The following is an 18,229-nucleotide window of genomic DNA, read 5'->3' as shown; positions in this document are numbered from 1 at the left end:
TACCACAGAAAGGGGAAAAAGGGAATAGAGTTGTATAGAAGTAACATTTTCATACTTCACTGAAATTAAGCTAGTATATATCTGGAACTGATTTCAGTAACTTAAAGTGACATTGCAAACTCTGGAGCAACCACTGTAAAAAAGTTCAAAGGTATAGTGAAAAAAATTAGAGAAATTAAAATACTACTAGAAATCATTCACTTAACATATATATTCACTTAATGCAGTAAAGAATCTGGCAAAAAAGAAACGAGCTATTGTTATGGTTTGAATGTTTCTCCCCACAGTTCATGTGTTGAAACCACAATCCCCAATGCAGCTGTATTATGAGGTGAGATCTTCAAGAAGTTATTAGGTCATGAGCACTGTGACTGCATGAATGGACTAATGTCATTCTTGTGGAAACATTAGTTATCAGTAAAGTGGGTTTGTTATAAAAGCAGATTCAGCCTCCTTCCACCCTTTTTTTGTGCATGTGTATGTGTCCCTTCCACTTTCAACTATGCAGTACAAATGCCTTCACCAGGTATGGACTCCTTAATCTTGGAATTTTTAGTTTTCATAACTGTAAGAGAGAAATCTGTGGTTTTAAAAAAATGGCTTATTGGTCTTAGTTATTCATTATAGAGAAACAAAACAGGCATGTAGTAAACAAAAAACGAAATGGCAGACAGAAATTCAACTCTAGCAACAATAACATTATATGTGAAATTTTTTATATAATCCCAACAAAGGGCAGGGATTGTGAGATTGGATATAAAAAAAATCCAGCTATATATATTCTTTATTGGAAACATACTTTAGATTCAAAGATACAAATAAATCAAAAGTAAGACTATAAAAAAGAAAAGTCAATCAACAAATAGAAGCTCAACTACCTACACTTATAACTTCAAAATAAACTTTAAACAAAAATTTATTTTAGAGATAAAGAGGGATATTTATTAATAATAAAAGGATCAATACATCCAGGAAGATAAAAATTATATGTACTTAATACCAGAGTAACAACATTTTGGTTCATAAGGGACAAAGAAAGAAATGGACAGCTTAATACTATTCGTTGGAGATAAAAAAAAATCTCACTTTAAATAATGGCTAGAGCAATCAGACAAAAATCAACAAGGAAATAGAAAACTCAACCAACATCATAAACTTATTAGACATAACAAACATACATAAAATACTCCATCCAACTGCAGAAATATTTACAATTATTTCAAGTAAATGTGGATCATTCTCCAGGTCACATTATACATTAGGATAAAAAATCTTGAATATACTGTAAAGAATAGAAATCCTGCAAAGTATGGCCCCAATTAAAATGAAATGAAATTAGAGATAAATAAAAGTGAAATAATTGTGACTCTCACAGTTGAATGGAAATTAAACAACATACTCCAATATAACCAATGGATCAAAGAAGAAGCAAAAGGAAATCAGAAAAAACTCTGAGGTAATTAAAATGGATAGAAAAACAAACTGAAAATTCAGGGATACAGCCACAGCAGTGCTTACAATGAAAGTCATAGCTGCAATAGCTTTTATTTAAACAGATCTTAAATAAATAATCTAACCTTTCATATTAAAACATTAAAACAAAGAGAAAACTGAAGTTAAAGGATGCATAATGAAAGAGAATAATGATCAAAGTCCAAGTTAATGAAGTGGAAAGTAGAAAAAAAAAAAAGGCACATTGTGTTTTAGTCACCTTTTTTGCTGCTGTGACCAAAAGACCTGACACGAGATGGGGGAAAAGTTTATTCCAGGGCTCACAGTTTCAGAGGTCTCAGTCTTTAGATAGCCAGTTCCATTCCTTGGGGCTGGAGGTGAGAGGCAGATCATTAGAGAGCAAGAGTGTGGTGGAAGGGAGAGGCTCACTTGATGATCAGGAAGCAGAGAGAGCTCTGCTTAACTAGTACAAAATATAAAACTCAAAGGCATGCCCCCAGGGACCCAGTCCCTCCAGCCATGATTAGATCATGAGAACACAAAATCTAATCAGCAAATTAATCAATGGATATGGATTAACTGGGTGGTAACTGTAGGCCAATAGGGTGTGGCTAGAGGAACTATGTCACTGGGGGTTTGTGTTTATATTTTGTTTCTGGTGCATAGAGCTTTCTGTTTCCTGGTTACCTTGTTCTGCTGCCATGTAGTTCTGCCTCAAACTAAGGTCCAGTGGTATGGAGTTGGCCAACCACAAACTGAACCTCTACCTACATAAACTTTTCCTTCTCTAAGTTGTTCTTCTCAGGTCTTTTATTCACAGTGATGTAAAGCTGCCTAAAGCAACATCATATCAATAGAATAAAAAAAATAGAGTTATCTCCATATATTTTCAAAGTCATATGAAAATAATTCAACAGTCTTTGATTACAAAAAAACATTTCACAAACTAAAAAAAAGGAACTTAATTTGATAAAGGGCATGTACAAAAAAGTTACAGGAACATCATAATTAATTGTGAGAGACTAGAAGCAAAGGGTAGTAAACTAGTCTTTTGGATTTCTTTCTGAGATACTTAAAATGTTCTAATTATGCCTATGGTTGCACATTTTTCTATGTAAAACATTAAATTTTACATTTTAAATGGGCGAATTTGGTGGTATGTAAAGACTGTGAGAGAAAAAAAATAAACTTTATCTCTAAAAAACTTGCTATGCCAATTTTCTCTTTTTCTTTTCTGGTGTGCATGTGTGCATGTGTATTTGCATTGTATGTCTCTCAACAAACACTTCTTTTCAATTTATCTTTGTCCTTACAGTTAAAGTTCATCTTTTGTAAATGTCATGTAGTTATATCTTCGTTTTCTTCAAACTACTCTAACATTGTGTTGGATGAAAACATTTTTTCCATTAAATTTTATTACCATTGAAATAATTATTAATACACTGGGTTTAAATCTACCATTTTAAGTTTTTTCATTTGTCTCAATAATTTTTACTTCCTTTTTCTTCCATTTCTTTTATTTGGATAAAAAATATTTCAATCTGATTCTGCTTTTAAATGCTAATTATACTTTTCAATCATTTTTTAGTGGCTACCTTTACATATTCAATAAAACTTTATCTAGTGCTTTATTCTTTGGTCAACAATTCAAGTATTCCCAATAGTTTTTACTGCATTCACCATCATTTCCTGTGTTTACTAATTAGTCATATATTTTATTTCTTCATACTTAATATCCCTTTAAGCTATGGTTCTTATAGTTACTTTAGATAGTCAATCTTATTTAGTATTTACCCTTTCTAGATCTGTTTTTTTTTTTTGATCTCTGTTTTTTTTTTTTTTTCCCTCAAAATTTTATGTTTCCACATGGGCCCTTTCTCTCATTCTCAAGCATTTTCTATGGTATTTTTATAGTAAGGAACTGCTGGTGAAAAATTTCCTCTAATTTTGTTTGTCAGAGAATACCTTTATTTTACATTTATTTGCTCATTTATTGGTATTCAGGATTGAAACCAGGTCATTGGGATGTAAATGTTATACCTCTGAGATACATTATTTTAATTTACTTTTAGTCAGTATTTCTTTTCTTTTAAAAAAAAAAAGAGAGAGAGAGAGAAAATTTTAAATAATTATTATTTTCTTTTAGTTTTCAGGGGACACAACATCTTTGTTTGTATGTGGTGCTGAGGATCGAACCCGGGCCGCATGCATACCAGGTGAGCGAGCTACCACTTGAGCCACATCCCCAGCCCTAGTCAGTATTTCTTGAACTTGAACTTGCCATTCACCTGCTTTCAGCAGGATAACAGGCTTGCATCACCCTGTCCAGATATTTTGATTTTTAAACTATAATTGTAAAGGGACAGTTTTTCTTTTCGGCTCTTTAACTCTGAAATTTCTTTGTCTTTGAGTTTGCATACTTTCTTCTGAAATCGTCATTCTTTTTCCATCTGATATTCTTATTGTTATAATGAGAACAATCACTTGGCTGCCTTTGAGATTTTATTGATATGTAAAGTCTTTTATCAATTTTGTGATGTTCCTTATCATTGATGCATCAAATATTATTTCTTTCCAGTACTCTAATTTTTCTTCCTTAGGGATTCTAATTAACCATAAATTAGATCTTTTCATTATATCTTATGTGTTTTAACTCTTATTTGACATTTATATTATGTACTTTAGTTGAAAAAAAATATTGCAATAGCTGTGAGTAGACTAATTCTTCTTTGTCCAGTCTGATTATAAGTCCTATTAGTGATTTTTTTTAATTTAAAATATTACATTTTAAAATTCTAAAATGTATATCTGGCTTTATATTTTAGAGTCTACTTCTTTGCTGCTTTTCAATCTCTTTATTCATTTTCTCTATATTTTTCTTTATTTCTTTACAATTATTTAAAAAATTTGAGTAACTTTAAAATTTGAAAAATCTGTAGGACTATTTTTGTTGTTTGCCTTTAACAGTTCTGATTTGGACTTCATATATCTGCTAATTGTCAGACAGTGCATCAAAAAGAATCAAAGAGGTCCTTTTCTACTCTTTGATGAATCCTACTGAAGATGATGCCTTTTTCTTCCACCAAGTATACACAGCAAGAAATAGATCAATCCAAATATAGCAGGGAGAGACCTGGGTCACCACAGACAACCCCTCTCTCTGCCTGTTGTGAGGATGAGGAAGAATGGGAGAAGATTAGAAATCTGATAGCAAAAGCTGAGTTACTTAGAGAAAACCAATACATTAGAGGGGGTATCTCCCAGAGGGCTGGGATAAGAAAGCCGAGGAATGCTTCTTGAGAAAGAGGATCCCCCAGCACCACCTGAGCTTGATCTTCCCAAGTACCCGTTCTCTTTGCGGGTATTCTGGGCTCCCAGAGCTATCTCTATCAGTTCAATATGAACACGCCCTCTCAGGTCATCATGAGTGTCTGTAAAAGATTTACTCACAGTCCATGAATGACTGTGTGGTCCTTTCTCTCAAGGGTCTGAATTCTGACAGAGCAAGCTCATTATAGCTCAGGGCTATTTAAGGAAGCTCTCGCTCCAGAGCTCAGAAAGAAGTTGTGGTTACTCATCAGGAATTCTCATATCCCATTTGTGTGGGAGATTTTCCATGTCTCTCTGACTTAAGAATAGGCAAATCTGACTTAAGAATATGCACGTTTTCGACCTCATGTGGCTTCTCTTTTAGAATAACACCATTAAGAGAAGAGTTTCTAGACTTTTCTGTTGATGCCATAAAAATCCAGTTGTCCCCTTCCCCAACAAACTACAACTCACCCTTTCTGTGAGACTCTGGGCTTTCCTTTCCAACTTAAGAGGCATCACGGTGATCCTATGGCCATGGTTCTTTTGCTATTCTATGCATCAGGTACATGCTACAGACTTTGGCAGACTATGGGGAAGAGAAATCACCCCTGATGCCCTATGTCACGAGGGCCACAGACAAGCCTTCTCTCTGCCTGTTGTGAGAATGAGGAGGAGTGGGAGAAGATTAGAAAATCTGGTGTATTTGTTGTATTCCGTCTGTGTTTTCCCAAGGCTACTTTCTGTATGCTGTGTAGTTCTACTGGAAATTAGTGTGCAGCATATTTTAGGCATATAGACGATGCAGGAGACAGTGACATTTACTAGTTCAAATCCCTTGTGTCTATTCTAATTTTCCCTTCCAACCCATTCTGACAATCTCATGGAACAAAAATTATAATTTGAACACTATCTAAAATAGGTCTAGCACCAGGCTATGTTTCTCTTTTGCTCACTAAATTCCAAAAACATTTATAAATTTTATATACTTTTCACAGCTTCTTAACTCTACTCCACATTATGCTGAGTATATAGAGAGAAGGGCAGCTGCTCCTCAGCTGCCACCCACCTTACATATTTAGATTCCAAAGAGTAGCCTAAGCCAGAGGCTAGGTGAGGCCTGCAGATCCAGAAAACTGAAACACCCGCAAAGAGGGATAAGTTTCATGTGGAGGAGTGGGCAAGGAGAGCTTTTCAGGAAGGTGGTCAGAAGCAGTCCTAAAGGGACAGTCAGGCAGGAAGGGTAGAACTTCTAATGCAGGGGACAGCAAGAATGGCAGGGGCAGCTGAGAATCCAAGCCATTGATACAATCCACTACACAAGAAATGGAATTTGGACTCACCTATTCCAACCCGCTCATACGTAATGTGAGGAGGTGGAGATGCAGATGGGGACAGGGCCTTGCCAGAGGTCACATGATGGAATCAACTAAACAAAGGCAGAATATAGGATCATTCCTCCACAATGGATAATTAACAATCATTCAGGAATGGGTCCAGAAACAGGGTCTGCTCTAGATGTCTCTTTGTCTTGGTGGCCCCCATCAGCCTCATAAGAGCCCTTGGTCAGGCCATGTAAAGAAGAATTTTCCTTATATGGCTTTTCCTTAAAGTCCAACCAGTATAGATAACTTACAGTTCCAAGGACCAGCCATGCCTATATCAGGAATAAAAACAAACAAACAAATTTTCACACTTTATATGCATTTTATAGTTAGGGAAATTGAGAGCATGGTGGAGTCATGGTAGGACTCTGGTATCCATTCAGGTCACCTTGTTGGACATCCCAAATGACATTAGGCTGCCTTCTAGGGAGATGTCAGGAAACACTACCCTCTCCAATGTGATGCTCCAAGCTAGAGGAGGATGTGGATGAAGAACACATAGTCTTCTTAGCTATTGTCCGCTCTCTGCTGAACCAGCCCCAAGGAAAGTATTCTCCTAGCACTGCCACCTAGGACCTGAGAGGGCTCCAGATTTTGCGCTAGAGTTATATCCCTTAGGACACCTGCAACTGTGTTGGAGGGAAGGAAGTAGACACCCTCCAGGGGCTCTGACACTGAATCTGAGGTCTTGGGCCCTGGATGGGTCCGAATTGGGGAGAAGGGAACCCACTGATTCTCTTGCATCTTCAGTATTTTATGGAAAGGGCTTGAACCAACTGAGAGGAGGAAGGATGTGGTAGAGAACCAAACTTACTTTTGAGGCAGAATTGATGTTTTCTCTCTATGTTACCCTTGGGTTAACTGTCTTTGTCATGAAGATACTCAATCTGGAAAAAGGACTTTTCAATTAAACAGAATTTATAGGAGTAGATTTATAAATGATAATTCCTTCAATTTCAAAAAAGTTTAAATATTCCTAACTTACCTGAAAGATGACCAAGGATTAAGAGAGAATGAGGGTGCATGAGTCTCTGAGTACATGTGAGTGTGTATGTGTATTTGTGTGTGTGTGTGTATGTAAGCATGTGTAAGGATTTATATAAGTGAGAAAATGTTTGTGTGTGTGTGTGTTTGCGTGTGTGTGTGTGTGTGTGTGTGTGAGAGAGAGAGAGAGAGAGAGAGAGAGAGAGAGAGAGAGGAGTGGGTTGATATCCTGTCAGAAGCCTGTGGTTACTAAGAACCACTCTTCACAATAGTGAGCCTGGGAAGCAGCATCTTTATCATTACTGGGACTACCATCATTCTCTGTCCTACATTCTTAAACAGATCAAGGCAGAGAGGCAGGACTCAAAAGTGACTGGACAGGTGTTGGGTTCAGGCTGACTGCCGGCCATCTTCAGGTTGTCCTTTAGTAAATGCTGAATGAGGGTTTGTATGAGGGTCTTGTGAGGACCATGTAAGACTCATGTGAAGGTCCATGAGGGTCCCCATAAGGATTTGTATGAGGTCCACATGGAAGTCCTCAGGAAGGTCTTCATGAAAATCTATGTAGTGTCAATTGTGGGTCATGTGAGCATCTTGTGAATCTACCTGAGGGTCTGCAAGGAGTTCTGCATGGGGTTCTGTGTGAAGGCCATATGTAGGTCATGTGAAGGTGACATGATGATATTGAGAGTGTTAGGAGATGCAGGGCAATCTCAGCTGGCCCCTGTCTGAAGAAGGTTCATACTCCTAGCAGGGGAAGACAGTGAACAACAGTGTCACACTCTAGGGAGTACAGCTACAGTATGCAAAGGGCCCTTTAATCCAGATGGGGAGGAGGCCAGGTCAATGTGAGGAGTGGGGGACATTTGACTTGTGTCACTGGTCTGTGAAGAGGAAGGATAGGAATCATGGACAGAGACATCATTGGATTCCCCTTCAGTATTCCTGGAGTCCTGAGTGCCTAAAAATGCTGGGACTACTTGCTGAACCCAGAGTGTGCTGAGGATAAGAGACTGGTGCAGAGTTTCCAATTGAGTTCTCAGGAAATGAGTGGTCATCAGAGGCTGCCCCTCTGTGGACTATGGTCAGTGGTAATGTAGCCCTGGATAGCCTGTTGCTTCTGCTAGGTAACTAGGGCTTATCACAGAGGGAAATAATCACAGCTGAGAATTAGGGGTCAGGGCCTGCCAGATGTCTTTAGTCCTTTAAGTTGGTGGCTTATTTGCAGAGGAGGGAGGAGGCTCTAACTCCAGGAGTATGTCCTGAGCTCCAGGTCTGTATCTGAGCAACTCCATGAAGGACATTAAAGATGGCTGTGGCAGCTTCATCTTACAAGTAGAAGGTGAGCGGGAAGGGGGAAGCTTGGAAAGTGAGAAGCTTCTATGCAAAGCTGATGAACATGATTTCAGGGTAAATTTCCTCCTGTGATTGTATTTTATTTCAGAGCCATTAGGATAATATTGCTATTCTTTCCATGTCAGCGATATTGCTGCCTTATTTGCATTGTTCTGCAAGTGTCTCTGCTCCTGAGCTGAGGCATGTCTGCTTCCATAAGTGGTATTTTGAAAGAGATGGGCCCAAAGCCATCTTCCAAGGTCAAGCTGTCAACCTCTTATTCCCTCCTCTCTATTAATTAGGACTCCCTCTGAGAAGCCCCTTTCAGGGGGACAGATGTGTACTCCTCGTGCTAGATCTCTCCAAGACTGGCACCACTCACCACCTCTGCGAGAAGGAGGACATTTGCTTCCCCAATGTTTCAACAGATTGTTTCCTGGTGCTGAGCATGTGGTGGTACTTAGTGCCCCAGAAAAGCCCCAGCCATCTGGATCACACTAAGACAGCAGTCAGGAAAGTAGCTGAGGAGCTGGGAATCTAGGGAGGCCTATAGAAGGCAATGTGGCTCAGAGGTGAAAGCCTGACTTTGGAGTCAAGCTTGGACATAACTGGTACAAGTCCTGCCTCTGTCACTTTGTCTTTAATACTGTAAAAGAGACTGTGAAGATTCTGATTTCTTAGTTTCCACATTGGAAATATAGAGTGAACAGGTCCAAGTATATAGGAGTGAATGCACGTTCCAAATGGTAAAGCACAATACAAATACCATTTGTAAAGTGGTAGTGCAGTACAGCAGCTCTGAGTGCAGCTGTTGAAATACACTGTCTGGATTTGGAACCCAATGTTGCTGCTTATCACTTGTATATTCTTTTATTTGTGGCTTCATTACTTCCCCTGGAAAATACATTGTGCTACCCAGGTCTCCTTCAGGGAAGGACTTGTTGATCCATGGGGAACATGGTTAGCACACAGCATTTACCCATCCAGGGTCTGTCTTGAGGTCATATCTTTGATCAGGCAGCCAAAGGAAAGCCTGAGCCAGGTCAGAGTTTAAAGGTCCATCTCAGCAACTGCATGATGACTTTGATGACTCTGATAAGCTGAGGCCGATCTCTCCATCAGATTGACCAAGGTTGTGCTGGGCATACACTATAAACAGAGCTTTTCTGCTCCGTCCTCCTTCTCCTCTGCACTTATAGGTATTGATTCCTAATATATAGCTTGCACCCCAAACTCAGTCTCAGTGTTTGATTCTATAGAACTTGATACCAGATGAATGTAATGCAATGCTAAGATGTGTTGTGATAATCAGATGAGTCTAAGGATTTTGAGCATGTCTAGGACATGGTGCTACTATTACTATTATGAATTATTACAATTGACTTTATCATCATATCCTGAATTGACTTATCCTCACATGTTCCAGTCCTCTGGTGGCTCCCAGTCCTCATGTCAGTTACAGGTGTGGGGATCCATGTAATTCCTGATGTGTATCAGCCATGGGACCTGACAAGACTGTAGCTGCATCCTCTTTGTGTGCATACATGAAGCACTTAGTCCCCACTGCAACCAGGCTCTGCTATGCCAAACCCTCAACCCTTTTTTTATCTTTACAGTGACCCCACAAGATAAGTATAATTATCCACACTTGACTGATAAGGAACCTGGGGCTTAGGAAGGTCAAAGAACTTACCCACTCCTGAATTCTAGGAGAAGATAAATCTGAGACCCCAAATTTCTACCATGCTCCATGGAACATACTTATTACAAATGTGGAAGCCGGTCTCTAAGGAGGAGGAATAGGTTGTTCAGAAATTGGAAACCAATGTTAGTGCTGCCCATCTTTGGGTGACTTGATACTTCTCCAGGCTGGTTCCTCATGCTCTGGGTTATCTACATGCTTAAATGAAAGAAAATGAAAAGTCAATAACCAATTTCTCTTCCTATTACAGTTCCTGCCCACTCTTCTGAGGTTTTCTTGATCTGTGTTTATAATCCATCACGGTCTCTCAAGCACCCTTGGTTATTTAAGGGAAACCTGGTAAATATCTCACTAGGCTTGGAGAAGTATTGGTAGTTGAGTTGAGTGAAGAAGTTAGGAGAAAAGAGACTAAGACTGACTCTGTTTGTAGAGATGGACCTGAGGATGAAAGGCCTCTTCCAACTCCCACATCTTGATCTCTTGGGAAAGCACATTGGAAATGTTAAAAGAGTGAGCCTACTGATGATTTGGCATTTGAACTTCTAGCCTTCCAATTAATAAAAATCTTAGTCATGAGGCCTTCAGAGAAGGGAAGTCTTATCCTTCATCAGATTCTATTTTGAAGGGAAATATTGAGTACACTGGATAATTGCCTAGAAAACTTGCTTATCTTGGTTCAGATAAGTGAAATTTTAATCTAGTTTTGGCATCCACAGGTTTTACTTATCTCTGCATTTAAAATATAAATGGAATTATGCAACATGGATTTTTGTATTTCTTTAATTTAGCTTATTTTTTTTTTAGGCAAAAGTATGTTGTAGCATCTATTGGTTCTTTGATCCTTTTTGTTGTTGAATAATATTCCTAGGGTCAATTTCATGTACTTTGTATTTTCTAAAAAAACATTTACTTTTAGAATAGCTTTGTATTTACAGAAAAGTTGCAAAGATATTCCAAAACATTTTCATACACAGCACATCTAATTTCTTCTATTATTGAAATATTTATGATATGCTTATTTGCTACAACTAACGAATTAATATTGATATATTAATATCAACTAAAATTCATACTTTATTCAGATTTAAATTTTTTTAACATAATATCTTTTTCTGCTCCAGCATCCTATTCTACATACCACATAACATTTAGTTATTGTGTCTCTTGAGGCTCCTCTTGCCTGGAGTAGTTCCTTATACCTCTCTTGGTTTGGATGACTTTGATTTGGATGGCATTGATGCCAGGATAAAGTATTTTATTTTTGTCTCAAGTTTTTCTGAGACAAAGTTACTTATTTTTACTTTTTCTATATTAGATTCTTTGGAAGAGAGAGATTATGCACAGCTCACATTTATAGAGTGTGAAGTTATCTTCTCTCTCCTTGAGGGCAGAATAGCATATAAATAATCTGAAATCATTGTGTGTGGAAGATTTGTAGATTCTCCCTTATTTATTTGTTTAAAATTTTCAGACATTAAAGTGCTTTAAGATTCTATGGGTTTTGACAAATATGTAGCGTAAAGTATCCAACATTTCTGTATTGTGCAAAATAGTTTTCCTGCCCCATAATGTCCCTGGTATTTCCCCTGAAAATGGTATAATAAACACTTGTTTTATTTTTATACCTTAATTATAATTTAATAATGCTTAATTTAGTTTATTCCTCAAATTATCCTAGATTTGGCCATTGGGGCTCTTTCATTTGACCCCAGTGTGCATTCCACATGATCCTATCATGTGTGCACATAAGTGAGTGTGTGTGTGTGTGTGTGTGTGTGTGTGTATCTGTTGAGTATCAACCATGTCTGAAAGGAGGTCTAGTCCCTCTTTCTTTTTGGAGAATGGAATTAGATTTGAAAGTTTAGGAGTATTGCTTGCTCCTGTGATGTCATTGTTTCTGGACCCTCCTAAAGTCAGAGGAAAAAAATAGGTGTGTGTATTCTAATACTTATGCTCCCATATCAATCTGCATCTATATGAAGCTAAACATGAGTTCATACTAATAATTCCAATTCTAATCTGATACCAAACATCACTATAGCCTCCTCCTTATGATTTTGTATACACTCCCACTCTATTTGTCCCCCTGATCATTCACCATCTATCATCCATTTACTTAATTGTTCAATCCCAGTCTTAAAGATTTTGTCCATTTCCAAATTTACTTAAATTGTTACCTCCTACAATTTTTCCAAACTCCTTATTTGAAGTTATTTCATTCACTGGTAGATTCATTTTGCCAGTCTGCAAATCCTATGGTGGCTTAAAATTCTAAATGATAATTTTAGTTTGTACAGTTCCATTATGTTCTACAGATTTTGACAAATACATGGTGTTATATATTTATCATTTGATTATCAGGCCAGATTCACTGCCATAAAAGCTTCCCAGTACTTCATGTATTCAGTCTTCCATCCCCTGAATTTGTAGCAACCACTAATCTGTTCACTGACTCAATTCTGTAACTGTCTTCTCCAAGATAGCACATATAGTAGACCCCCCCGAATCATGGAAGTTGCATTTCAAGATCCCCAGTGGATGACCGAAACTGTGTATAGTACTGAACCCAATATATACACTGCATTATCCCTACAGAGATACTCTCCAAATTATCAGATCATACCCTGATAAACCCATCGTAAGTTGAAAATATCCTAAAATGAAATGCATTTAATACAACTGACTACAGAATGTCATAGCTTAGCAACACAACACTTAGTGGATAAGAGTTATTTATCTTCAGGGTAGATCTTTATTTATAGGAAACCAAGGTTGGTACAAAGAGAATATAGATCCATGTTTGGGAAGTCAGATGGGGCATTAGCATGTGAATAAAAATTAAAAAGTGAATTCTAAAATGCATGTGGAACTGAGGATGTAGCTCAGAGGTTGAGTGCTTGCTTAGAATATGCAAAACCCTGGGTTCAATATCCAGTGTGTACACACACACACACACACACACACACAAATAAAAAATAAGTACTTAAAATGCATGTAGAGAAGTAAAAGATCTAGAATTGCTGAAACAACTTGAAAATGTGAAATATGAAAATGTCAGGTTTGTAAGAATTATACCCATTGAATTCATGACTTACTGTCAAAGATAAGGCAGTGTGGTCTTGAAATTGGCATAAGAATAGACAATACAAGAGAACAGAAAGTCTGCAAATAGACTTACAAATTGATACTCAGTTGAGTTTTGATCAAGAAGACAATCAGCACAATGGGAAGGAGATAATGTTCCAAAACTGTACTAGAATTAGTACATATTCACAAAAAATTAATATTGACTGCTACAGTATGTGAAAAATAATTTGTGGTGAATTATCAATCAAAATATAAATGCTAAATTTATACATCTTCCAAAATACAGTATAATGTACTTGTGACCTTGTAACCCTGAAGTAGGAAAATATTTCTTAGAAGAGACACAAAAAAGCAAGGTGTAGTGGTACATTCCTATAATTCTAGTGGCTCAGGAGGCTGAGGCAGGATAATCGTGAGCTCAAAGCCAGCCTCAACAATTTAGTAAGGCCCTAAGCAACTCAGCTAGACCTTGTCTCTAAATGAAATACAAAAAAAGGGCTGGGGATGCGGCTCAGTGGTTAAGTGACCCTGGATTTAATCTGTGATAGGGGATAAAAAAGACACAAACACATTAATCACAAAACAAAAAGTAAAACAAACAAACATATACAGTTTGTTTTATTATGTATATCTGCTTATAGGCAAGTAACAATTGGAAAATACACATACACACACACACACACATTCTTTGCATGTAATTTACCAATAAATACATGAAAATCCCAATTAAAAATTAGCAAAAATGCAAACACACTTCACAAAAGAAAATATGTGGGTATTAATAAGCAAAAACAACCATGCTCAGCATCATTATGTATTAGGAATGCAAGAATCACTAAAATAAAGATGATCTGATAATATCAAACGTGGTTAAGTATGTGAAGGTAAGTATAACTTTTGTATATAGCTGAGGGGTGTGAAGTGAAGCATTAATTTTGATAAATACCAGCAGTTTTTTGTAAAATCAAGCATATGTATGATTAAAAAGTTCTACTCTTACTTACCAAAGAAAACATGTTTACAAAAGGAATTGTGCAAATGTATTTACAGAAGTCTTATTTACAGCAGCTGAAAACTAAAAACAACACAGACATTCATCAACTAAAGAATGAATAGCCAGGCATATACACAGAACAGAATATTACTTAGCAATAAAAGCAAATTAACTTCTGATAGATGGAACAATATGGCTGAATCTCAAAAAAAATTATTCTGAGTGAATTAAGCCATAAGACTAAATCTTATATGACTCCACTTATATGGAGTGGAAGAATAATCAAACTTCAGAATATTGGTTGCTCAATGCGAGGGAGGAAGGTTAAATGAAAGAGTAAAAACAAGTTTCCGGGAGCGATGGAAATACTCTGCATCGTGTTTTTATTGTGTTTTTATGAATATATGCAATCATCAAAATTCACATAATAATTAAGATAAATTATGGCCTGAAAAAGGGACAATATGGTGTTTAGTGAGAAACATTGTCCAAAGTCAGCCATTAAGTTCTTTCCTACCATGATGAAATGGCAAGCTGGGTAATTACCTGTGGTGTAGTTCCTCTCAAGATGCTGCCTGAGATACTGTTAGTTGGCAGGGATTAGATAAGATCTAAATCACTCTGATGTGCCTTCAGATACAATCAGTTGTCATCTCACAAAATAATGAGTCTGCCAGCCTGGGGAATCCCGGAAGGTCTTGACAGAATCAACCTCTTGAATTTTGTTTCTAACCTTTTCTTACCCTTGAAGCATTTCAAACTCTAGCAGTTTTCCTCATTATCTTTAAACATAGGCCTGAAAAATGAGAGGAAAACACAGATGTCAGGGCCAGCTCTGTTATAAGGCCAAGGAAAGACATGAAGTGAGACCATAAGTAACAGGAGGGTTGGGAGAGTGTGAAATGGGGAGATGAAGAAAGCAAGGGAAGGGGGAAAGGAAGATAGAGAGGGGGGACCAAGAAAACCTTACACACTGGGAATATATCTTATAACAACTTAGGAAACTCACTACCTACAAATGCACACAAAATTCAGGGCATGGGGCTGGGAAACCTACCTCATAGATCTTTCTTCTTCTTGACCTTCAAGAGACTAACTCTAGGTATTTGCCCTGATAAAAAGAGACCATCTCAGGCCATGGGTCACATTAGTATATTCAAATGAGGTTTCTATGCTAGGCCGTGTCAGAATCCGGTTGTAAAAGAAAGGTCTCGGTATTCCTGTGTCAGCATGTTGTAGCTCCCCTACTCTGTAACACAGTAAAGCAGCTATGCCAGGATGAGAACATTTCTCTGAGACTCATTATCAATGTGTTTATTTGAGACACACTTGTATATGTTTAGTGACCCTAAAATCTGAAATATTATTTTTTTCTCACAAAAACATTGTTATGGCGTTAGAGACCATTTGTTTTATGTTACTTACACTTTCATTTTTGTGGATATGTTTATTAAGAGTAGGGAGACTTTCTCTTCTGGCTCATTTTAGTTTTCAATCGGTTTGGAGGATAACATATTTCATAAAAGACTGATTTATTCAAAACAATTATATCATTGGCCCTTTTCAAAACATTTTATGATACAAAAATAATCTAAATTTCTTCCTTTCTTCTCTGAGTGCCCAAGAAAGTGACACGGCATGTACTTGGACCATTCCATAGTGTTTTCATTGGTATTCTAGACTCTACTCCCAATTGTAGCACTTCTGGTAACTGCCTGCAAAAACCAGCCTTGGATAAGGAACAGCTCTGCTTGACCTTACATAGCCTTGCAGGGATTCAGGCAGCTGTCACTCTAGCTTTTGGGAATCTCAGAAGAGAAAGCAAAATGACAAGATATGCAAAGAATTTGGAGAAAAAAAAATGGAGTTCAAACTCCAAGGCGGGCGGGGAATTCTCCTAGTTGTCAACGACTATGATCCCAGGCATAGAAACTGTTCACAGCGAACATGTCCTTCCTCCCTTTCACTATTGGTCCCATAGGGATATTCTGAGGGTATAATGGGTAATACTGAAATTGTTGATCCAGTCACTTTCCTTTCATCTCATCTCCTTATTACAGAAGATATTTAAGAGTGAATAAATAGCCTCAGTACCTTTCTGTAGTTCTTTTTACACAAATCCTTTTCTATAGCTTACTCAGTCTTCCAGACTAATTGTTTATCCATCTTTCCCTCTTAACATAGAGGTCCTCATTAAAATGCTCTCTCTGAATGGGTGCACCATACTAACTGATGTTGGTTCTGAAGGGAAGAATGATGAGAAAGAGGGTGATTCTTAGAGGCCTCTTTCACCATATCCAATATGAGATCTTGTGATTTGATTAATTTCATAGCCATTTTGGCAGTAACCAAAATAGCACCACGTTCCCATAGCAATGAAATGATTTTCCAGGCTTCATGCAAGGAAGCACACTCCCTGTTTCACAAACATTGCCTTCTAACTAAGCATTACCCTGGGCAAAATAAAGACAGAAAGGGACCTGAGAAGATGAGAAGTTTGCTCTATTTCTCTTAATAGCCCTCTTCTCACCCCACTCCACTATTTGAGAAGCTTCCATTCCCAAAGATATTCTAAACAGGTTGACCATCTTCTGTGGGTTATTTTTTTTTTTTTTTTTTTTTTACTACAAATGAGACAAAAGCCACTCCCCTAGGGGGAACGAATATCAGGAGTTTTAATGAGTTTCACTCTATTGCCTGGATTTAGGTGACACATTTTTTGTAGGGGATGTTTGGGATTGAACTCAGGGCTTCAAACATGCAAAGTGTGTCTTATACCAATGGGCTACACTCCCAGCACATTACAATCAAAGAAAACTCGGCCTGGGACCCCTGGATTACCTTCTAGATTCAGATATTTTCCCCCTAAATTCAGCAAAAATAATAACCCTGATGAGAAAAAGTTAGAGCAGCTCTTCAACACAACTCATAAACTAAGTCTCAAACTCAGCCTCACAGGAATAAGCATGGGGCCACTTTGGCTCACTGTGTTTATCCTGTCAGCTTGTCTCTGAATTGAGTGTGTTGGTTGGAGTTAGACAAGGATCATGGAAAGGGAAGATCCAAACAATGGTGACCTTAAGAATTATGGCTAGATGTTGAGGAAGAATCACAGAGGGGAGACAATATAAGTAGAAATTTTGTATGGGCGCAACATATAAGATATAGGTCATTGTTTTTAATGCACATAGAAAATATTTTCAGAATGCTGGAAAGCTCTGCAGGACTCATTTCCATTATTTCAGGGCAGTAGAAATTTGGTTACATGTGCAACTTTTATTCTAAGATGATTTTCACTCTGCTCACTTGACAGTGGTTATTATGAGTCTCAAATGAGATAATGCACATTTTGAAAGCAATTTTAACCTACAAAGCACTTGGCAAATATTACTAATCGTAGTGTGTGATATAGCATTAATCCAATCCAAACCTCACATGGACACTTTCAAATCATTTTCAAGTACATCACAAAACTATGGGGGATAGAAGACATTGAGCTTAATAGTTTCAATTTTAATCCAATGTATAAAGGGAAATACTCAGAAATTTATGGCAAAAATGAAACTAGAATCCAAATCAACTGCCTTCTGGTAGAGTACTCATTATGTTATTTATATGCAGGAAAGTTAGACCTGTACACTGTGAAAGCCTAAGATGAAAGACAATTTTATTCAAAAGATCTAGTTTTAATAAAACAGAAGATATGTCTGCAAAGACATCTTCTTATGGATTCACCATAGAAGGTGAATAAAGAAAAGAGTATGGCATTCATAGTCAGGGGACAGAGTTCATGCTCTCACTTGTCTGCTCTGGGACTCACTGCTGGCTAACAAAAGAGGTATGACCACACTATTTTCTTCTATGTCCCCACTGTAGAGGATGAAAAATTCAATGTTTATTTTTTCACTAGATTGATCATTAGGGGTGGCTAATCAATAAAATATACATAATGTTAGGAGTTCCTGGGAAGGATTTGCCTTT

The sequence above is a fragment of the Callospermophilus lateralis genome, chromosome 2 (genome assembly GCF_048772815.1).
Source record: "Callospermophilus lateralis isolate mCalLat2 chromosome 2, mCalLat2.hap1, whole genome shotgun sequence".
Taxonomy (NCBI): Eukaryota; Metazoa; Chordata; class Mammalia; order Rodentia; family Sciuridae; genus Callospermophilus; species Callospermophilus lateralis.
The sequence above is the reverse complement of the archived record's forward strand: the minus strand, read 5'-3'. Positions refer to the sequence as shown.